The following is a 24,832-nucleotide window of genomic DNA, read 5'->3' as shown; positions in this document are numbered from 1 at the left end:
GAGGCACAGCCTCCTATGAATTAAGGATCTTGGCATTTCTTGATGTGGGGTTGCTTTTATTTCTTCCAAAGAAATAGAAGTTTTTGTTTGGTAGGAACAAAAAGACCCAAGGCCTTCACAAAGCTACAATCCCCTCTTTGTAGATCCTGGATTTAGGATTATAGGATGTGGCCAGTACCTGGTCTGCCTCCCTTGGGAAGTCCCCTAGCACTTGTGAGGGATAGGAAGAGGGATGCAGATAGGCATATGGACTTTTGAAAACTGTTCTTTTTATATCTACTTATTTCTTTTGTGTGTAGGGGTATGGGAGTGTGGGCACATGAGTGGCACAGCTCAAGGATGGAGGTCAGAGAGCAATTTGCAGCAGCCAGTTCTCCTTCTGCTCTGTGGGTCCTGGGGATTAAACTCAGGTCACCAGATTTAGTGGCAACCTTGACATTTACTTATTCATTTTTCTTTTGAATGTGCTTGAGTCTTTCCAGTGCTTGGGAAGTCGTCACTGTATTCTCTGGTTCCCTGGTACAGACTTTGAGCTGTATTCCCTGAGCTTTGTTCTGATCCTTCAGCATGCTGTCCCAATGAGTTCTTGTCATGGTTCTTCTTTTTTTTTTTTTTTTTTTTTTTTGGTTTTTTTGAGACAGGGTTTCTCTGTGTAGCTTTGCGCCTTTCCTGGGACTCACTTGGTAGCCCAGGCTGGCCTCGAACTCACAGAGATCCGCCTGCCTCTGCCTCCCGAGTGCTGGGATTAAAGGCGTGCGCCACCACCGCCCGGCTTGTCATGGTTCTTCTGACCAGCATTAGAAGACATTGATAATAGCAGCTGAGCTTGGACCCGTGGCTTCATTTATTTTTTTTTCAATAGATGTTTAACTAGGGACATTAAGTACAGTCACTTGCATCCTCTGCCTGACTATTTCCAGCTGCCCCTGCAGATGGGGAAGCACCTCCTACAGATTGAGGGGTGTAAACAGCAAAGACAGTCAACTTCGAAGATTGTAGTGAGCTCCCTCAGTGTAGGAAGGTTGACTTTATGTTTAAGTCCTGTTTTGATAAGATTTTTCATGGGAAAAAAAACATTATTTGGAAATAATGATCAACTGTAGAATTTCTTGATATAATAAAAACAAATCTGGAGTCAGTACAAAGCAGTAGTTCTTAGAAAGTTTTTTATAAAGTCCCATAAAAAAGTGTGAGTTTAAAATCATCTTTCTGTTTGAAGGTGTGCTGATATAAAAATGAAACAATAAAATATGAAATAAGGATTATAATATTTAAAAACTCTAAGTAGTATGAGTATTTTTTATGAGCCATTTAAAAAATATTTTACACTCAGGAAAAATGTTGAAATTATACTTAAAATTATCTTCACATTTTAACATACATCATATTTTCAGTTAAATGAAGACAATGATCTTTTGTAGATTTGTTATAAAACAGTGTAAATCTTAAAAGACAGCCCAATGCCAGCAGCAATACCATCATAGCAGACTTTAGAACAGAATGGGGATATCATACATCTCTATTCTATAATCAGCCTATTGTGTAGGCCAGTAGGAGCCTGGATTTTTATGTGGCTTTAATAGAATTAACTCTTTTCCTTTAACCTTAATAATTATTAGTATATATTTCAGAAGCCCTGACTGTCTGCCAAACAGAATTACTCTAAGTGGACTTCATTTCTTCTCCAGAAGAAACTTACAGAGTCCTTCTAATGAAAGAAACCTTTCTCGTTTCAGTAAGAAAAGTCTCTGGGTAATTAGTTTAACTTTTGGCCCACATGTCTAAATAGATCATGGTGGTTGTTTTAGAACTTATATGCACTTCTTGAAACACATGCTATATTCATTATAAAAAAGAAAAGAAAACATTTGCCACAGAGAATACAGTTAAATTCAATTTTTTAATTGTTAAGCCAAGCACCTGTGGCTGGTACCATGTCAAGGCTTTTTCCATTGTATGAGAGTCGCAAAGAAATACATTTCTATGTTCAGGATTTGCTTATGAAGAAGGAAAAGTCTAAAATCTATCATTTGTTTTAAAAATAAGTAATAGCAACTGTATATGTGTATTTTAGTTTAACCTTTACTAGTTTTGTTTTACAAATAAAACACAAGATGTGTTTTCTCCTTTGGCCTCTGGGTGTCACCCTTGTCTGCTCAACCTAGCCATGAGGTTTAAAACTGCCAGAAGAGCCAGAACCCTGTGAGTGATAGTGTGTACAAGGTGGTGTTTTACAAAATGCTCTCCTGAATCTGAGAGTGTCGGGATTATGTCCATAGTGCTCAATAAGATGCAGAGATAAACAAGCACTAAGAATTAAATATCTTTTCAAATATAATGACGCTTGATGTAATGAAACATTCAAGTGTAAAACTTAATCAAAAATATCTGTCTCATAAATTGCCCTCTCTTCTTGTGTACAATCATGTAAAAGCATGGCTTTATCTAATATAATACCAAATTTGTTATGTAAGCCAAACACCCAGAATGCCAAATGTCGTACTTCTAAAAGAACAATTGTAATAGTGCTGGCTTTCTTACTAACTCATTTAATATCCGGCACAATGACCTTATCAGATAGCCTTTCTCTCCCAGTATAAATGTAGTGTGGGTTTTAGTTTGTCTGCATGATTGAGAAAAATTTATGAAATGGTGGTTTGTTGTTTTTTCCGCTTTTGTTTTGTTTTGATTTGTTTTGTTTTTTCTTCTCTGTGATAGTGTTGTTTCCCCCTTATTTATTTTTAAGACAAGGTCTCACTATGTAGCCTTGGCTTTCCTGGAATTTACTATGTAGATCATGCTGGTCTCAAACTCATAGAAAATTGCCTACCTCCCAGATGCTGGGATTAAAGGCATGTACCACCATGCCTGGCCCTGGATTTTTTAAAACAGTATTAATCTTGTTACCAGTTCAAAAATAATTAGGAACATAAGCACCTTCACAATAGTGACAAATAATGAACTCTGTGTGACTTGCAGGATTACTCAGCTTTGAAGGATCTTCCTTTTGGCCTCTTCTGCTCAGCTGCATTGTGTCTAGTGTCTTGGGGTGGAGGTGGAGGTAGAGTTGGAGGATGCTTGTTTCTCCTAGATCCACAGTGGCAGACTCTGTACCAGGACAGTGTGGTGTGCCACTGTTCACTTCTCCACAGTTCACTTGGATAAATAGCACATCCTAATTTATGAGTTATGAAGGTTCAAAACATCTTGAGAATTTTTCCAAATGCCACATATTCAAAGGGTTGTTAGAATTCAAGGAAAGGCTTGGTTTACTCATTGGGCATGTCTTTTCCATTGATTGACAGCTAACATGTTGCTCAAACACTCCTTGACCTTATTCCTCGCTGGTTTTCTTTTGCCTGGCTGTAGTCCTCTCCACTTGATACTCATTAGAGTCCCCTGGCCTGTAGCTACCTTCCCAAGTCGTTGTCTTTGTAGCCCTCTCTCATGCTTTGGTTTCTCTTCTAAAGCTGGTCTTGGTTGTTCTTAGTTTGTCTTAATGTTTAAGCAGCTTTTTCACCTCAGTCTTCCCCAAAATACTTGGACTTGAAAGGAGCTATGATTTGGATTTATTAAAAACATTTCCTATTAATTTCATGATTATTTAAAGCATATGGAAAGATCAATACGTGTGAAATGGAAAAGGACAGTTGAGGAAAGGAATTTTATTTTCATGTTTGTAAGAACATATATCAAAGACTGGAAAGTTTTCTTTTCTTAAAATAAGTCAACTATTTTTTAACAATGACTTACAGATTTACCGTCTTAATGTAATTTAATTTGTCTGTTATACATCAAAGTTAAGTTTTCTTTTAAATGCAAAGCTTACAGTAATACAAAGTCATTGTTGCAAATTTGCATATAGAAATTTCGGGAAATGTGGACCTTTGTCATTGTTTTCTATAAGGTTATATTATCATATTTTCTAAGGCAGCAAGAGAAAAAAGCATAAAGCTTTCCTCAGGTAAAGAAGGCTATATAGTTCTGCTCTAGAATAACCATTGACATTCAAATTTTAACCATCTCAACATAATGTTACGAAATGGTAGAATATAATGTGAGGAAGTATAGCAGTAAAGAGCCTTCAGTGGAAATGAGTTTTAGTCTTGGCCTTCATTTCTTAGCCAAGTTCTTTGATCTCATCATGACCTGGTTCCATACGTGTAAGAAGAGCATAATTATAGGGAATTACTTCTCTTGGTAAGCATGAGCCCTTATGCAAATGAACACCAGGGACAATGAAGACAGTAGTGCCAAGAACCTCATATATTTCATTTTTCCAATAATTGAAAGTGTTGCATTTGTTATCCGTCTGTCATATTACTTTTTAATATAATGTTTTGATTGAAAAACATGCACTATGAAATTTTACAAGTGGAGAAATATCTACTCCTCGAGGGCCTGTGGTCATTGGCTCACTCTTTATACTTGCTTCTCACCTAACTCAGTGAAGGATGATGAAAAACTGAACTCTGCATGGGCCAGACTCCTGTAACTGGATTGGCGTAGCACCTGAAAGACGTGGGGAGTAATGGGATGACATCTTGAAGGAGCTCTCCTGTCTGTGGAGGCTCTGCCTAGTCACTAGCATCACTGCAGGCAACTGGATCTCTGCCAGTGCCAGCCTTTTCAGGGTGTAGCTGGGTGTGTCTGCTTGCCCCCCTTTCCTTGACTGTTGAGATTCATACTTGGTTCTTTGGCACTTCTGGAAATTCTGTAAGCCAGCTGACAGTGCTATCAGTTCTTCTCCTCAAACCTCCTGAAAAGTGAGTTCTGTTGTCTCCAAGTAAGATCCTGGCATAAGCAGTGACTGCTCCATGGTACTGCTGAGCCCTGGAAATGCAGGATCAACAACAGCTCAGTTTAGCTCCTAAATACACCTGTAGCACTAACCTACCCAACTTAGGTGTGTTTGTTTGTTTTCTCTTCTAACTTTAGTCACTTATTTTGTAGCCAATATGTCACTTGTTTTAAGAACATTTTAACTTCTTCTTTTAGTACTTTTTAACTATACCATTATATATATATATATATATATATATATATATATATATATAACATTTTAGGCACTATATATAGAGGATTATTCTATCATAGAAATGAAAATAAGTTTATGATTTTTCTTAACGGATGTTCCAACCTCCTCTCATGAGGTATATGATGGAATAATATAATAATAAACAGTCGTTTGTAAAAAGATCCCCAGGGGCTCCTCAGTGAGCATAAGACACACCAGTGAGCTATGAAAGCAAGGTGCAGGGGTGATACTTGTAAATTGGCCATACCTAACTCTTCTAATAACCCCAGACAGCCTGCATCATGCAGTGATATGTAATAATTGCATCACCTTTTTTCAAACAAAGAATTGCTCTTTGCTAGAAATTTAGCCTTATAACTGGAACCTTGTATGCTAGATATGTATAAGTTCCTCAGCTTTGTTAAAGCTAAACTGAAAGGAGTATTCAGTTATCAAAAAAGAATTATCATGCCAAATTGGGGAAAGGCAGAGGCTTATTGGTCTTGTTTGTCTCATATCAAGGGATATAATTTTAATATGTCTCTGAAGTGCTCATTTTGTATAGCAAGTTATTTTTACAAAAAATTTAACTCACAGAATTTAATTCAGTGCTGGCACGATAGAGTAGCCACTTTGGCATTTGACGTTTATGTGATAACTAGTGTATAATCTTGATGTGATCAGTTTGGGTTTGTCTTTTTAGCCCTGGCTGTCCTGGAACTCACTCTGTAGACCAGACTGGCCTCAAACTCACAAAGATCCACCTGCCTCTGCTTCCTGAGTGCTGGGATTAAAGGCATGAGCCACCACTGCCTGGCTGGAAACACATTTTCTAACCCTGTTGGAGTGGAAATCATAAATTTACTCAGTTATTGAAATGGAAAGTCTCAAGGTCTTTGTTGTTTGATGGTTTTTGTTACTATGTATTTTCAAAAGCAATTTGACACTCAAAACATTTAACCTTTTAAAAAATATGATTACATTCATTTAAATTCACTTGATTCAAATTAATATTTTACCCAACACAAGTGTTTACTTCATGAAGATACAAAACTTTTAAGTTTTAACATGGATTGATGAAAAAATGATAGCTATAAAGCTAGGTGGTACGTGTTCCTCTCCCTGTATTTGTCGTACCCAATTCAGAATGACGAATGGGTACCACCAGGCAGTGTCCAGAACTTTCTGAGTATTTCTCAAGTTTCATGGAAAAGTACCAGCTATAGAGTTGTCAAACTTTATCAAGGAAAATAAATTTTATTAGACTTCATTCAGCTATCAGTGGCCATGGAGACTTCAGATGGGTGACTGCAGCAAAACAATTAAATAGAAAGGTTTTTCCTTTCTTGTATTTTATAGCTATATAACCAATAATTATTTTTGTTAATCTGCCAGGCCCGCTTATACCTCAGTAAGGGGAGTAGAAATATGTAGAAGGTGGCAGATGGCAGAGGTTTCAGGTCTGAGGTTTCACGTGTGTGCAGTGAGCTTGTTTCACAGCTTTAAAGTGTGTAAGATGATAGCCAGCCCGGGAGCCTGTGCAGGAGAGGAGCTAGTCCACCGAGAGGCCAGAGCTGACAAAACCTTCGATTTACCTGCTTGGCCATAAGGGTGTGAAGCTTTTAAGTAAATGCAATCAACGAAGAATAGGAAGCATGTATATTCCACCATAAATCTTTTATCTATTCAACATGACCTAATACAGACCAACATACTAAATAATACCGCGAATAGGTCATGGGTCCTTCTCTGAAGCCTCTTTTTAGAAGTGTATTTTATCTACTGTAGCCTTTCCCACAGATCAGATCACTGGAGCCATCCTTAAGGGAGTCTTTGGAATTTGCATTGTCTTTTCCCAGACAGAGTAAATGTAAATGTGATAGAAATGGAAAACATGGAGGCTTCCCTTTGTGCCAGCCCATTCCTCATCCACCAGTCATTGTGGGGGCAGAGTGGGTAACCAAAACAACCTGACCTCACCGCCTAAGAGTCTGGGTCCAGTTACCAGTTTTAGAGCAGGCTTTAACTGTCTACTGTGACGCGCTAACAGCTTCCCACCCTACAACTGTGAGTCTGCAGGTGGGGGTTGGCTGACCCCAGGGGATATTTGGCAGTATCTAAAGACATTTTTGGTTGTTACAGCTGGGACAGGCAGAGAGGTTCACTGGCATCTAGTATGTAGAAGCATAATACACAGGACCTCTGAAGAATCTCTGACCCAGAATTGGAACAGTGCTGGAGAGGAGGATCCTTGGCCTAGAAGAGCAGCTAGCTGAGCAGATGACACTGAGATGAGAGGGGAGCCAGGCAACACAGTGGCAAAACTTAGTCACAAAGCAAACATAAGACCAGCCTCCTTAACTCAACCAAGAAATTAACATGTGAACATTTACCAGAGGGACTAAGAGAGGCAAATGTTTGCCATTGGTTCTACTGAAGTTGCCAGTGTTTGTTTTTCAAGAATTTTACTAGTGGAACTTAACTAAATTCTTCGTTCATTTTCTTTTTTTAAGTCAACTTAAGGACTGAAACATGGTCTGATTAATTCAGGTGAACATGTAGATACCTTGAGGTAGATTTTTGCCTAGGAACACAATCTGATAAATTTATGACTTGAAGCTTCCAAGTTGAAGGTGCTAAGTTAGAACTGGAAGCCACTTCCCTCCCCACCCAGGGCCTTGCCACTCTACCTGAGAGGAAGACTGCCTAAGAGGACAGCTTGCTTGGAGGAATGCAGCACGGAGCTGTAGACAGTTGCTTTTTTAAGTAGCTAAGGCAGTGCTGTATGAAAGATAAGATCATCTTACTTTGTGAGCTGGGACTGGTAGGGACTTCTGACTTGCCATATGGAGGGGCGTGTGTGTGTGTGTGTGTGTGTGTGTGTGTGTGTGTGTGTGTGTGTGTGTGTGTGAGAGAGAGTGCGTGTGCGAGCATGTGCACGCACACACAGTATCCTGCTCTGTCCATCTAGACCTTATTCCCTTGAGACAGAGCCTCTCACTGAACCTGGATCTTGCCACCTATCCTGGCTCCAGTCAACCAATGCTGGCATTACAGGTTTGTGTGACTACGTCTGGCTTTTATATGCGTGCTGGGGAGCTGAACACAGGTCCTCATGATTGCAAGCAAGCATTCCTACCTACTGAGCTATTTTCCCAGCTACTGGAGACATTTGGTAGTGCAATTTTCAATCCAAACATGACAAGTGAATGTGAGTGTTTAAACCTCTCTAGCTCCATGAGACTGTCCAGTGTTTTCTTGGGTTGCCTTGGGAAAGGGACTATCCAGCCATGGCTTGTGCCCTGGCCTCATCCATAAGTGGCTGTCCCCTTGAGGTAGCAGTTATGTGGCTCTGTTTTGCTCCTTAGTCTGTGAAATGGTTCCCACTGGGTCTCTCTGGGTCTTTCACAGAAGACCTTGCCCTTCAGTTGTCCCCGGCTCTCTCACTGCAGCTCGTTCTCCCGAGGCTTAGGATAGAGTTCGTTTACCTACAGGATCACCTTTTCTCATTTAGAACTCTGCAGATTTTTAAGAGAATTCATGTTTTTCTCTAGGTAAAGAGGCATGACATAGGGATGGCTTCTAGAAGTATTACAGTATACTAAAGTTATATTAGAGAAGATAGGGTACGTAAGCTCCCATCTGCAGGGGAAAGATTGTTGGCTTTAAAAGATTTTCAGTCATGGCTCTAGCTTAGAATCTGTAAAGGATATGTTGGTTACAAGAAAAGCATTTTAAACAGCAGGTTTTCTTTCTGTGGGAACATGCGCTCCTTGTGGGGAATAACCTCTTTGTTTTGTTGATTTCTTTTACTGTATAACAGTAAGTGGTGGTGTGGTGATTGCAGATTGTTCAGCTATTAATGCTATTTACTGGAACACATTTTAGAGAGAACATTGTTTTGTAAAGAAACAATAAACAACAGTTTTTCTTTTGTTCTCTCATGGAAAAATATTCTTTGGTAGGTATTTGTGGGCTAGAAACATTTGAGCAAAAGAGAACCTTCTAGTAATGAGACATAACAATAAAGCACCTATCATTTTTTTCTCACACTGGAGTTTGTTGAACACGCGCAGCATGGTCATTCTGTCAAGACTTACTGCCATGTGTCATCTAGTTGGTTCCTTCCTTGATCTCCATGGCACATTTGCTGTTCCCATGCAGAAGCTGTGAGCTCTGGCCTGCTCTCACCAACCACATGTAGCTGTCTCTTGTCCTGAGAAGTCATTGCTGAAAGCAGGGGAAGAAATGATTAAAATGTCTATGTAGGTAGTTGTCAGGTGATTTGGCTTTCATTTTAGGTTTTACTTATTTGTTTGTCTTGGTATGAGTAGGTTTTTCTTTTCCTTTTATTATAAATAGCTTCCCCCTCGCATAATATACCCTGATTATGGTTTCCCCTCCGTCCACTCCTCCCAATTCCTCCCTTTCTCCCCTCCCATCTGGATCCACCCTCTGTCATTAGAAAATAAACAGGCTCCTAAGGGATAATAATAAAACAAAATATAGTACAATAAGATAAACAAAACCAACACATTGGAGTGGGACAAAACAGACAGACAGAAGGAAAAGAGCTCAAGACAGGCACAGGAAGCAGATGCAGAGACCCACTCATTCACACCCTCAGGAATCTCATAAAAACATTCAACTAGAAACTATAATATATACACAAAGGACCTGTAGAGTAAAAGGATATATATATATATATATATATATATATATATATATATATATATATATATATAAAATTAAAGTTAAAAATAAAGTGAGATTTATAACATAAACAAGGAAAAGTCCTGTGATGCCATTGAGTTCGTTTTCTGTTGGCCATCTACTGCTAGGCATGCAACTATTTTTAAGAATGGTTTGTTTCCCCAGTGAGACTCCATTGAAGAAAACTAAATTTTCATTTTTAAGTGGTAATCAACTGTCAAGGTAGCTTCTGGGTTAGGGATGGGTGTATGTGTCCACTTCTCCTTTCAGTTCTAGGAGCCCATCTGGAAGAGACCTGTGCAGGCCCTGTGCATGCTGCCTCAGTCTTTGTGAGCTCAGATGTGCATGGATCCTGTTGATTTAGAGGGCCTTGTTTTCTTGGTATCCTCAGTCCTCTCAGTCTCTTACACTCTTTCTGCCTTCTCTTGTACAGGGTTCCCAGAGCCCTGAAGGGGGAGGGATTTGATGAAGACATCTTGTTTAGGGCTGAGTGTTCCAAGGTTTCTCATACTCATAATGTCTGCCTGTGGGTCTCTGTATTTGTTCCTATCAGCTACAGAAGGAAGCTTCTCTGATGATGACTGAGCAAGGCATTGATCTATAAATAAAGCAGAATGTCATTAGGAGTCATTTTATTGCTATGTTTTATTTAAAACAGTAGCATTTGGTTTTATCCTAGGTCTCTGGGCTATCCAGTCTCTGATTCTTGGTCACCCAAGCAGTGTCAGGGATAGTGTCATGGAATAGGTCTTAAGTCAAATCAGATATTGAATACTCCCACAAGCTTTGTGTTCTCATTGCACTGGCATATCTTGGAGACAGAACAGCATTGTAGATCAAGGGTTTATGACTGAGTTGGTATTTATGTTTCCCCTTTGGTATCGTGAAGAGTACTTTTTGTACCATAGAGCTAGCACGTAGTGGGGAAGGCTGTATGTAGGCAGCTTTTCCATGTTCAGTGAATTGTGTAGGTGTTGGCTTAGCAGTGAGGCTTTGCTACCAGTTTGTGGAGAGCAACCTCCTAGGATTGTTTTGGGCAACAACTTAATTAAAGGTAACTCAATCCCAGTATTGGAAGCTTCATTTGGTGACAAGAGATGGCCACAGTTGGGGCTCTGTCCCCTGTATTATTTGGCAATTTCATTTAAATCACCTTCATATATGTATATATTTTAGGAAACTCCTACTAAATTAGGTTTCCATACTACTCTTCAAATGGTACCTAAATATAGCTATCTCTCCCCATATTATCTCCTCATCACCCTTTCACCTCCTCTTCTCTACTTGATTTTTTCATTCTAGTTCCCCTTCATCCATCATAACTACCTCTTCTATTTCCCTTTCCTAGGGAGATCTGTCTGTCTCCCCCAGTCACTTACTCTATACCTAACCTCTGTGTTTCTGCAGATTGTAGTTTGGTTGTCATTGACTTAACAATATCTACATAAGAAAATACATACTATGTTTGTCTTTCTGGGTCTGGGTTATCTCACTCAGATTATATTTTCTAGTTTCAGCTATTTACCTTCTAATTTCATTTTTTTAACATCTGAGTAATGTTCCATTGTGTAAATGTACCACATTTTCTTTATTAATTTATCTTCTGGGGGAATATCTAGGTTGTTTCCAGTTTCTGGCTATGATAAATAGAGCAGTATTGAACATGGTTGAACAGGTGCTTCTGTGGTAGGATGAAGCATCCTTTGGGTATTTGCCCAACAGTGTATAACTAGATCTTGAGGTAGATCGATTCACATCTTCCTGGGGAATGCCACACTGATTTCCATGGTGGCTGTACAAGTTTGTACTACCACCAGCAATGGATAAGTGTTCCCCTAATTCCACATCCTTGCTAGCATGAGCTGTCATTTGCTTTATTGATCTTAGCCTTTCTGACATGTGCAAAATGGGATCTCAAAGTAGTTTTGATTTGGATTTCCCTGATGGCTAAGGAAGTTGAACATTTCTTTAAGCATTTCTCAACCAATCATTTGAGTTTCCTCTTTTTTTTTTTTTTAGATCTGTACTTCATTTTTTAATTGGATTATTTGGTTTGTTGATGTCTAGTTGTTTGAGTTCTTTATATATTTTGGATGTTAGACCTCTATCAGATGTGGAGTTAGTAAAAACCTTTTCCCGTTCTCTAAGCTGATGCTTTGTTCAAATGATGGTGTCCTTTACAGTGAAGAAGTTTCTCAGTTTCCTGAGGTCCCATTTATTAATTGTTGATCTTAGTGCGTGTGCTAATGGTGTTCATTAGTTCAAAGTTCATTAGTTCATTAGTTCAAAGACTGTTCAGAAAGTCTTTTTTCTGTGCTCAAAGCTATACCTCACTTTCTCTCCTGTCGGGTTCAGTGTTTCTGGTTTTATGTTGAGGTCTTTGATTCACTTGAGTTTTTGCAGGGTGATAAATATAGACCTATTTGCATTCTACATGCAGACATTCAGTTTGACCAGCACCATTGTTAAAGATGCTGTCTTTTTTCCAGTGTGTATTTTTGGCTTCTTTATCACAAAGCAAGTATTTGGGTCTGTGGGTTTATTTCTGGGTCTTCAATTCCATTAATCAGCATGTCCATTTTGTGCCAATACCATGTTCTTTTCATGACTATAGCTCTGTAGTACAAGTTGAACTCAGGGATGATGATACCTCTAGCATTTCTTTTATTATTCAGGATTGTTTTAGCTATCCAGTGTTTAGCTATTTTGTGCTTCCATATGAAGCTGAAAATTGTTCTTTCAATATCTGTGAAGAATTTTATTGGAATTTTGATAGGATATAGCCCTAAGTTTTCTCAGGTCCTGCCTGGCCCTGCGGTCCTGTGTCGCTTATAAAATAACCATCCAGAGGCTTAAGATTAATTACCAATTGCATGGCCTATGGCAGGCTTCTTGCTAGCTAGCTTTTATAACTTAACCCATTTCTATTAATCTATAAGTTGCCATGTGGCCATGGCGTTACTGGTCTGCTGGCATCTTGCTGCTCCTTGAGCGGCAGCTGGCATCTCTTCTCCCCTTTCTTTTTCCCGTATATCTGCTTGGATTTCCTACATACCTCTAAGCTGCTTTGCCATAGGCCAATGCAGCTTTATTTACCAACCAATCAGAGCAACATATATTCACAGCATACAGAAAGACATCCCACAGCAATGGTGATTACATTGAATCTGTAGATTGCCTTTGGTAGGATGGCCATTTTTATTATATTAATCCTACTGATCCATGAGCATGATGGGAGATCTCTGCAACTACTAATATCTTCTTCAGTTTCTTTCTTCACTGTCTCAAAGTTTTTATCATACAAGTCTTTCACTTGCTTCGTTAGAGTTACTCCAAGATTTTTTGTTATTTGAGGCTATTGTGAAAGGTGTTGTTTTCCTAATTGCTTTCTCAGTCCATTTGTCTTGTGTATATAGTGTAGCTACAGATTTTTGCTAATTAATTTTGTATCCAGCTACTTTGCTAAAGGTGTTTATCAGCTATAGGAGTTCTCTGGTGGAATTTTTATGGTCACTTAGTGTACTATCATATCATCTGCAAATAATGCTACTTTGACTTCTTCCTTTCCAATTTGTATCCCCTTAACCTTATTGCTCAAGCTAAGACTTCAAGTACCATATGGAGTGGGTATATAGAGAATAAACAGCCTTGTCTTATTCCTGATTTTAGTGCAATTGCAGTGAGTATCTCTAAATTTAAGTTGATGTTGGCTTTGGAATTGGTGTAAACTGCCTTGTTGAGGTATGTCCCTTGTAGCTTTAGTCTCTTCAGGACTTTTGTCAAAAACTTCTGCATCTAATGAAATGATCATGTGGCTTTTTTTTTTCTTTCAGTTTGTTGGTATGGTGAATTACATTTATCTACTTAAATATATTGAACCATCCCTGCATCTCTGGGATGAAGCCTACTTGCTTATGGTGAATGATTTTTTTTATATATGTTCTTGGATTCTGTTTGCAAGTATTTTATTGAGAATTTTTGCATCGATATTCATAAGGGAAATGGTCTGTAATTCTCTTTCTTTGTTAAATCTTTATGTAGTTCAGGTATCAGAGGAACAGTAGCTTCAAAATTTACTGGGCATTGTTCATTCTGTTTCTATTTTGTGGAATAATTTGAGAAGTATTGGCATTAACTTGTTTGAAGTCTGGTAGAATAGTGTGCTAAAACCATCTGGCCCTGGGCTTTTTTGATTGGTAGACTTTTCATTACTGCCTCTATTTCACTAGGGGTTACAGGCTTGCTTAAATTGTTTTTCTGGTCTTGATATAACTTTGGTAGTTGGTATGTATCAAGAAAATTATCCATTAACAGCACACATGAAAGCTCTAGAACAAAAGAAGAAATCACACCCAAAAGGAATAGACAGTAAGAAATAATCAAACTCAGAACTGAAATCAATAAAATAGAAACAACAATATTTTAAAGAGATCACACATGTAAATCTATAATTTAGTAACAGACAATAATGTCTGATGCTTTGGAATGTAAGAATACTCCAGACACTATGTCCTTTACCTTTGTCAAAGCATTTATGGGATGTGCTCTGTTTTAATTTCCATTTTGCAATTGGTGAAATTACTGTTCATAAGAAGGTAGAGTATCTTTCAGGGTCAGAGAATACGTTAGTGTTATCTTTCACTGGAATCTTATCTTCAAAGCACTCCCCCACCTACTTCCTTATTCCCTCCAATATTTGCCCTAAAATAACTTTATTTAAAGAAAAAAGAAAGTGTAAAAGCACTTTTTAAATTCCCAAAATGAAATTCATTGTCTGTAAATTTAAAAACAAAAATGTCAACCAGGTATTCTTGGAATTTGAAGTGAAAAACTGCTTGCTGGGTTTGCTGATGTTTCTTCTAGGATCTATACTGGACCCTTGATGGAAAGGTTTTTCAGTCCTCAAATGAAAGTTCAAATATGTGGGATGGTTGGTTTATTAGTGAATCTGACTTGAGGTTTCCACAGAAACAAGATGACAGAGTTGGCTTCATTAGGCATCTCTTTTCTAAAAGGACTTATTTCTACTTTTTGTGTTGTAGTTGGTTGTTTTTATTTGTTTTTTTTTTTACTCTTCTGAGGCCTGCTACTCAGTTCCCAAATAAATACACAGACTTATTCTTACTTATAAATGCCCAGCCTTAGCTTGGCTTGTTTCTTGCCGGCTTTTCTAACAAATATCCTGTTTCTCTTCTACATTTTGTCTCTGGGCTTTTTACCTTAATTTATTCTATATATCTTTCTTTCCTTTTTACTCCATGGCTGGCTGGCTGGCTGGGTGGCTGGGTGACTGGCCCCTGGAGTCCTCTTCTCCTCCTTTTCTCACTCCTCCTTTTCTTGTTCTTCTCCTTCTATTTATTCTCTCTTCCTGGCAGCCCTGCCTATCCCTCTCTTGCCTAGTTATTGGCCATTCAGCACCTTATTAGACCATCAGGTGTTTTAGACAGACAAAGTAGCACAGCTTCACAGAATTAAACAAATGCAACATAGAGGAATGCAACATGTCTTTGCATCATTAAACAAATATTCCAGAGCATAAACAAATGTGATAATCTTAAACTATATTCCAGAACACTCTGTGTGTGTGTGTGTGTGAGAGAGAGAGAGACAGACAGAGAGAGAGAGACAGAGACAGAGAGAGACAGAGAGACAGAGAGAGACAGAGAGAGAGAGAGACAGAGAGATGTGCAGGTGCCTGCAGAGGTCAGAAGCATACATCAGATCTTCTGGAGCAATTATAATCTGTGTGCTGTGTGACATGAGTGCTGGAAGCCACATTCAGTCCTCTGCAGGAACAGCAAGTTCTCTTACCTCCTCTAGATCATTCCAGCCCTCTGTAAAGCATTTTTCTCCCCAAATCCAACCATTATTCTTTTTTTTTTTTTTTTTTTTTTTTTTTGGTTTTTCAAGACAGGGTTTCTCCATGTAGTTTTGGTGCCTGTCCTGGATCTCGCTCTGTAGGTCAGGCTGGCCTCAACTCACAGAGATCCGCCTGACTCTACCTCCCGAGTGCTGGGACTAAAGGCATGCACAACCGCCACCCAGCATAATCCACCCATTCCTGTGAGCTCTTTTTACTAACACAAATTAAATTGCAAAAGGCAAAAACAAAAACAGGTGATCATTCTCTTGTACAAGCAGAAATTTGCCTGAGAATTTTCTGCATAGTTCTCTATGCCTCAGGCCACATCCATAGAGTAGTCTGTGGGCTGTAACCAAAGGACCATGGGTTCACTTTTGTTTTGTTTTGTTTAAGAGAACAAAAATATTGAGGGCTTCAATTTTGCTTCTCTGTGCAGCTGAGATAACTTATTTACTTATTTATTTTGGTGATAGTTTATTTATAAGAAAACTAGACAGCATACATTGTGTGTTCTTTTAGACTAAAACAGAATAGCAACCATGTTATAAAATTTATTTCTTTTCTTATTTGAGAACACACTAGAAGTCAGGGAAAGCTTTAGCAGAAATACTTTATCTTTATAGTGTAGGCCAGGAAACAGTCCAGCAAAACTCAGTGCCATGAGGCAAGTTAACATTCCTCTAACCCCGAGAGCCTGTTTCCTGATTTCAGTGTGAGAAGGAAGCATGTTCAGACAGGACAACCAGCCCTTGATGGTATCAGCTTAGAGCCTTGGAGCAGAACTGGGCCACAGTGAAGACGCACCACTGTCACAGCTGCTGTGTGTTCTCATGCTCATTCTAAGAAGAAAGGTGGGAACCTCACATTCCTGTTGGTGTCCTACTAAATGCCTTGGCTTCTCCCCATAGAGTGCCTCGGGTGCTCTCCCTCACACCAGTATGCATACCCAACACGATTTCTGTCCAGCGGTATCCTAAGAAGAAGGTGTTTGTGGGAGACCTGGTTTTCTTCTGAAGATAATATTTGATGAGACAGTTTGCTATGATAATCCTTCCTGGAGAGGAGGAGGCTTAAACTACAGGATTTACTGACTTCAGTAGTGTGTGTGTGTGTGTGTGTGTGTGTGTGTGTGTGTGTGTGTGTGTATGTATGTGTGTGTTCATGCATGCTCTCACAGGTGCTCAGGTGTCATGGTATGGGTGTGGAGATCAGATTGGATGTGGGCCCTCTCTTTCTACCTTGTTTGAGACAGGGTCTCTTTTGTCTGCTGCTGCATGTTAACACCTGGTTAGCTGGCCTGTGAGTTTCTAGGAAGGCTCCTGTCTTTGTCTCCCATCTCACAGTAGAAACTGTGGATTAGAAACTTGTGCCGCCACAGCCTGTTTTTTATGGGCTCTGGGGATCCAAACTCACATCTTCAAACTTGCAGGATAAGCACTCCACTTACTAAGCCTCCTCTCTAACTCCAGTGTGCATCTTTAAATGTTGATTATGGAAAGCAGATGAGGTGAAAGCACAATTCATATTGTAGAGCTAAATCGGGTCCTCAGGATGGCCCTGTGCTCTGTTCTATGGACACATTTCAAATGGTGCCCCATTGACCCTGAATTAACGTTGAAAGGGGAGCATGCTTTTGGTTATGTCTAAACCTTGCCACTAGTAGCTGCTGACCTTGATTGATCTTCTCTGTTTCTGTGAAGTGAAACAATTGAATGTAGATCTCCTAGATTTTTTTTCTTTTCCAAGTTTCCATGATTGCAGAGGAATAAATGAAATACCTTATTGCTTAAATTCAGTAGGAATGCTCTTTCCCAACTGATTTTCCTCCACTCTAGTGTAATGCAGGTGTGCAGCTGGGTCCAATTTGGACTTCAGCATTAGGATGCAATGGTTACTTTACTCAGCGTCTACCTTTGGCAATACACATTAAATCTTAACTGCATCCTTGTGCCTACTGACAATAGGCAGAACCTAACTGTGTGAAGGCTGTGATTTCATCCAATAATTTCTTTTGTTGTTGTTATTGTTTTGAGGCAAGGGCCTTTCTGTATAGTCCTAGCTGTCCTGGAACTTGCAGTGTAGATCAGGCTATCCTTGAACTCACATAGTGCTGGGATTAAAGGTGTGCATCACCAACTAATTCTTTTTAACATTCTAAGGATAGAAACTGAGGCATTTCTGTGACAGGGTGAACAGTCAACCTGTGAATAGTCTAGTTGCCTGTCTTGTTAGGACCTGTATTAATTATATGGCTTGTTTTTCTTATTTTGTCAATTCTTTTCCTTTGTTAGTTTTTTTAATGATTTATTTATCTTGATTTTATGTGCATTGTTGTTTTCCTACATGTATGTCTGTGTGAGGCTGTTGGATCCCCTGGAACTGTAATTACAGATTGCTGTGAGCTGCCATGTGTGAGCTGGGAATTGAACCCATGTCCTCTCAAGGAGCAGTCAGTGCTCTTTACCACTAAGCCGTCTCTCCAGCCCCAGTTAGTTTGTTTTTTTGAGATAGGGTTTCACTATGTATTTTTTGGCTAATCTGGAACTCACTATGTAGACCAGGCTGGCCTTGAACTCATAGAAATCCACCCACCTCTGCCTTTGAGTGCTGAGATTAAAGACATGCACCACCAAGCTCATTATTATTTTATCTTAATGCTATTATTGCTTACATGATAATGCACAAAATGCATTTTTTTGTTTATCAAAATACATTTTTAACCATCCTGTCATCTGTGATGGTGACCATGTGACCCTTTGCTTTTACCTCCTCTGGAGAACATTATAAAAGGCTGCACAGGAGTCAGCCAAAGGGGAACAAAGACTTTACTGAAACAAGCAGTTGGATACCTCCCAAAGAACAAGTGTCTTTCAACCTCCTACCCTGCTTTCTGGGCCCTAGGAATTTCCTTGGCAGTGTCTACCTGCCTATCCCTCAGCTTTGACCATCAGGTCTAGTGTTCTTTCGGTGGACTGTCTCCGTGTCCAGTGTTTAGAGAATGCTGTAGCCAAGCCCCTCCCACGGCCGTCATTTGTTGGCAACAGCTTGTTGCAACTCTCATTTATGGAGGTCTTGTTTGAGGAGTTAATAACTGCTCTTTTGCATCTCCATCAACCTCATTAAGCCAGCCTGTTGTACAAACTGCAGTGTTGTGGATTTGAGGCTTATGGGGTGATGACCGAGATATTGGTAGGCCAGTATCTTCAAGGTCCTATTTATGCATCTCATAAGTCACTTCTTTCTATGACCCTCAATAGCTTTCATTATAAGGAATTAAAAGATGCTAGAATTTTCTAACGGGTTTGTCATCTTCCTGTCAGTCTCCTAGTGGGGTATGACCTGCGCATTGAAGGAAGTACACATGAAAGACAGCAGTAACCTCATGAGCCTTGAGCAATTAGCATGAAGTTCTATTGGTCATGATTAAGCGATTTTATGTTTGGTTCATGTGTCTGAGAACTAGGGCTAAGGAAATTAATTGGGTCAAATGGTAGAAGGTAAACTCTCACTTGGTGGTGCTGATCTCACAGTACTGTGTACACATTCTTGTGAAAAGCACTAATTTGCCACTCCCCAAAACTTAAATGCAGGTTTGTCTGGGTTTACATGTCACATCATAGTATCTGGCTGTCTTCCCACCAAAGAAATAACATATTACCCTTTTAAACTACTACATTCCTCTAATGATGAAGAGCAAATCAAGGGTGTGGGTTTTCCCCACCTCTATTCCCAAGTGTCCTATTAGTTACTTTTCTCCTCACTGTGACCAAACATGTAAATGAGGAAGAATTTATTTTGGCTCACAGTTCAGAGAAATACAGTCCCCAGTGGCTAGGAAGGCATGGTGGCAGAAACAGCATGGTCTGTGGTTGAATAGGAAGCTCACTTTATCCTTCCCCACCTTTTCTTTGGTTGGGGAAACAAGCTTCTCTCACTGGAAATGCCTCCCAGGCGCTCATGAAGGTGTGCTTCATTAACGTTCTGTTGCCTCTTAATCCAGTCAAGGTGGTAGCCAAAACTTACCTCCCAACCCCTGCAGTCTTCTAACTGCTTAGAACAGGTAATTAAGAAAATATACACATAAGCCGGGCGGTGGTGGCGCACGCCTTTAATCCCAGCACTCGGGAGGCAGAGCCAGGCGGATCTCTGTGAGTTCGAGGCCAGCCTGGGCTACCAAGTGAGCTCCAGGAAAGGCGCAAAGCTACACAGAGAAACCCTGTCTCGAAAAACCAAAAAAAAAAAAAAAAAAAAAAAGAAAATATACACATATATAATGTATATTCTTATATACATGCATATTATGTACATTATTCTATGTATATGCATAGAATATACATAAGTTATTAGACCTAATAAGTTAATTTTGTTAGTTTGCAAGATACAGGGTTAATATATAAGAACCTACTGTATTATATTTCTAAATATCAGTGATGGAAAATTTGAAAATGAAATTAATAAAATTATAACTCCATTTATAGTGGTTTTAAAAGATGAAAATTCAGAGAGAAACATATCCAAGCAAGTATAATATATGAACATAACAATCTGTGTATGCTACTATCAAAAATTAAAACCTATATAAACATGGAAAATGTCCCGTATTTCTAGCTCTGAAGACAATATCAACAATACTCTCAAAACTGATGTGCAGATTAAACACAATCCTTATTATCCCAGTAACTTATTTTGCATAAGTATAAAAGCTGATCCCAAAATTCCCATGGAATTGCAAGGAGTTCTGAGTAGACAAAATAATACTTTTAAAAGAGTAATATGAACTCATAGCTTCTGATTTCAAAACTTACTAAAACAGTATAGTATTAGTAAGGGGTTAGACCTATAGAGCAATAAAATAGAGTTAAAAGTATGGAAAGAAACATATGTGTCTATGGTTGATTAATTTTTGATGTAGGTGCAAAAATAATACAGTGAGGAAGAAGTAATTTCTTCTCGTGATGCTGGTACAACTGGACATCTTCATAGAAAGGGATAAAATGAGGTCCTTGATAGATGGCTCATGGGGTAAGAGTACTTGCTATATAAGCATGAGGACCTGAGTTCAGATTCCAGCACCCATGTGAAAAGCTGGGCAGTGCCGCACTTGACTATAACCCCAATGCTGTTGGAGGCAGAGACAAGAGGATCTTTGGGACTGTCTTGCAATCAGTGTGAAAGACCTTGTCTCAGAACAGTAAAATAGAGAGTGTAGAACAGGCCACCTAATATCTCCTCTGGTCTCTATGCATGTACATGGGCACACATACCCATATATATATATATGATACACTGCAATATCCCCCCACATATACATGATAAAATTAGCCTCCATCTCAACCTCACACCATATACAAAATTTGACTCATAGTGAATCAATGGTCTAAATGATGTGTCAGAGCTAAAGCTATAATGTTTTTAGTGGAAAGTAAAACAGGAAATTGTGACTATCTTGGAATTTACACTAAAGGCTTAGCAATGACAAGCAACAAGAGAAAAGGTGAGAATATAAGCTGTCCTTTACCAAAATTAAAATCTACATGCATCAAAGGACATACCACACAAGTGAAAAGATGACTCACAAAATGGTTTAAACAATATATTTATAAATCACATGCCGAGTAAAGGTCTCCTGCCAGAATGTAGGAGGAAGCACTGCAATTCAATAGGAAATCAATGGCCCAAATATAAAAGAATGAAGGATTTAAATAAACTAAAATTTCTCCAAAGAAGACATCAACATGGCCCACAGACACAGGAAATTATGTTGAACACAATCAGTCCCAGAGAAATGTAAATCAAAACTACAAGGTCCCACTTCATATTCACTAAGGTGGCTGTTAAGGTAATTTCCTTAAAAGGGAAAATAATTGTAACGAGAACGGAAGACTCCTTGAACTTTTCTGGTGGGAATCTAAAGTGGAAGAGCTGCTGTAGGAAACAAACAGCCCCTCAGAATGTAAACACACAGTTCACAGAAGCGGCAGTTCCACTGAGAGCTAACTCCATATGAAACTGACCTCAGAGAGTCCACACATAGTTATAGCAGTACTGTTGACAGGCACCAAGGGAGAAGCAGTGCACAGGCCCACCAACTAATAACACACTAAGCATGGCAGGTGTGGTGCTCACACTTGAAATTCTAGCCTTCAGAAGGCTGAGGCAGGAGGATTACTGGGACCTTTGCTAGATGAGACCCAGTCTCAAAAATAAAAGAGAAAATGAAGACTATCGACATAATAGAATATTATTTAGTTGTTTTTATAAAAAGTCATGACAGACATGTTAGCCTATGCTTATAATCCCAGCAATTCTGAGATATAGGCAGAGGAATATCAGCAGTTTAAGGCCAGCATCAAGCACATAGTAAATTTGAGGTCAGCCTGGGCTACGTGGACACTATCTCAAAAAACAAACGAAAAATAAAACAGGGTAAACCTTGAAAACATGTTAAGTGGCAGAAGCCAGATATAAATGCTACACACTCTAATATCCCATATTCTGAAATGCCCAGAGCTAGCAGATCCACAGACAGACGGCAGATTAGTGGTTGCCAGGTACGTGGATAGAGGGACGCAGGGAGGGGCTGCTAATGGACATTGGCTTTGATTTGGGAGTGATGAAAATGTTCTCAAGTTAGATGGTGGTGATGTTTGCTCAGTTCTGGGACTACACTAAAAGCTATTTTGTACACGTTATGGGATGGATTTTATTACCTATGAAGTATTTAATAAAGTTACAGATAGAAAAAAGAAGACATTTTGAGACAGGGCTGGTGACTCTCCAACTCCACTATAAAATAAAATTATATACTGTGTTTCAGAGCTGCTGGTCTTGCTTTTCCAAGGCAGGAGAGCTTTCCTTGGCAGATGCGGGGTTAGTTGTAAAGCAGGTATAAACAAGTTTTGAGATGCCTCCTTTGGCCTTACAGGCTGCCTTGTGCCCCCTGCCCAATCATTACTGTGCAACTGGCAGAGAAGTTCTGTGCCTTCAGAAGTGTCTTCCCACACCCCACTTCCCTTTTGCTGTGCATGCCACTGTCCTGGAAACTCTGTCACAGCATTCTGCAGGGCACAGAGCTCAAGACGTGTTTGAGTCTCAAGCCACTGAGTTACTCTAGTCTGTCCGTTTTCTCTGGGCTTTAGTAATAGTCACAGAAGTCACATTTTGAAAATCTGCTTTTCTCCAAATCTATTGCATCCCACTTGGCAATGGAAAACACAGAAAATGTGTGGCGTATACCACACATCACTTGGCTCAGATCTAGAGAGTAGTTTGCAGTTTCAAACTGGTGCCGTGTTCTGCTCTGCTTTGATGGGGTGTTGTGGGATGGGAGGTGCATAATGACCAAGGTTTTATTTTTGTCACCAGAGGTCAGATAGCAGCTTATGGTCTCTAAAACGATGTTCTTATACTTAAAGCTGAGGGAGCAGAGAGCCACTAGCAGAGAAGCGAGGGACAGGTCTAGAATTCAAAGGCTCCTGATCTATTAGGATAGCTCCGTCCAGTAATAGCTGACATTTGCAAATGTGTCCTGAAGGGACTAAAGGGTTGTGATTGTGGCTGTTGTTAATTTAAATTATGTCCACACTTAATGTGAAAAGTATTTCTGTATTATTTCCAAGTGTGGAATGAGTCGTGTCTTTTTAGTTACCCAGGTTTCTGGGATACACAAATCCCAAGCGTTCCCATGGTACCAAATAAAAGGTTCTTGTGGTCTACACTAGAAAAAAAGATAGGTGCCCTGGAAAGTAGCAGTGAAATCATTTTTACTGTGTAGCATTTCTTAAAGGGAAAAGTCAAATGAGGAGTTAAATGGTTTTGCACACACAGATTTTATTTCTTGATGACTGCTTAGCCTCACAGAGGGCCTAAGTGACTTTAGGTGGGATAACCAGATCTGTTTGCTCTGGAGAAGCGGTCACAAGTCCTCCAAAGAAAGGCTGGGAGACAGATGGCTGGCTATTGTGTTACAGCCATCATCTGCTAGGTCATGAGCAAATATTAAGTGAAAAATATACATGTGATTGGTGTGAAAGCACAGCCACGGCATCGCCAGTGCAGGAAGGATGGCAACTTCTGCACATTTGTGTTTCACCGAATGCTGGGCCGAGACTTTAGACACACAGGGTTAATCCATTTTAAACTGTGCTAAAGTGAACATTTGCCCCCATTTTTGACACTACTGTGCAATATTTTGAATTGAAATGTCTAGTAATGGCCCTTTTTTATTTTCCATAACAACACGAGCACTAAATTATAGCTGTGCAATTATGTAAACAATGGAAATGCTTCCAGAAGGAATCCTTCCTTTTAAATTTTCATTTTGTGTAATTGTTGGAAGGTTTAGCGCTGTAATAAACAAAATTATTTTACACATTTATCATTCTAAAGGTCAATTATAAGAGAACTAAAGAAGCAGCCCTGTGCAGAAGGAGTAAGCCAATTTGTGCTGCCGTCACCATATGTTTTCCTTATCACTTATAGTTTTTCCAGTTACTGTGTACATAGCATTCAATTAAAGCGATTCATTTGAGGGGCTGGATGTAGTTTGTGTTTATAGAACTGTGCTTTGGAGGAGAGGAAACAACACGCCTCTATTTGAATTACCTGATTTTTTGCAAGATCAGTGATAAGAGACAGATGTTCTCACCAGTCGCTTTCTCATAAGCCTGAACCTTGTGATAAGCTACAAAGCCACAATTATCGTCTTACAGTCTAGCTTTCGAAAGCGCTCAACATGGAGCTCACATGTGGACCTATCACTTAAACAGGAGAAAATGCCACTGTGTGTCCTGCTCACTGTGTGACCACAGTCACAGGGTGATTTCTTTCCAGCAAAAACAGACTTTGTCTGCTGCGTCCTAGGCAACTTAAGAACAAACCTGAGTCCTGTTCCAGACTCCATTTACCACGAAGCCTGTTTAGTTTGACATCTTGTTTAGTCTGTTTAGAATGTACAGAAGAAACCAATTCTTGCTACCAGGCTCACTTGTTTGAGGTAGGTTCTAGAATTCCTAAAAAGGATGAAGCTTAGAAAAACCTAAAGATCTTGTTCCTGATTTTGCTTTTGTTTTTTTACCCCCACATTATATACACAATCTCTAATGCTTGTTAAAGAAGTTGTCTTAGGGAACCAATTGCTGGAGTTTTTAATTTCTAGGGTAATGTATGATCAAAGAGACTTATCTGTGTTATTGCTGAAAGATACCCTTCCTCTATAAATCATTAAACATTCATTCAGC

General features: G+C 39.3%; 1 protein-coding gene across 5 annotated transcripts in view; it reads left to right on the top strand.

Moving 5' to 3' along the window:
- The window catches only part of Ralgapa2 (Ral GTPase activating protein catalytic subunit alpha 2), a 286,655-nt gene that overhangs the window by 131,738 nt on the left and 130,085 nt on the right, over positions 1–24,832 (top strand). The gene's annotated exons all lie outside the window — the stretch shown is intronic.

The sequence above is a fragment of the Peromyscus maniculatus genome, chromosome 4 (assembly GCF_049852395.1).
Source record: "Peromyscus maniculatus bairdii isolate BWxNUB_F1_BW_parent chromosome 4, HU_Pman_BW_mat_3.1, whole genome shotgun sequence".
Classification (NCBI taxonomy): Eukaryota; Metazoa; Chordata; class Mammalia; order Rodentia; family Cricetidae; genus Peromyscus; species Peromyscus maniculatus.
Note: the sequence above shows the minus strand (reverse complement) of the source record. Positions and strands in the feature narration are given on the sequence as shown.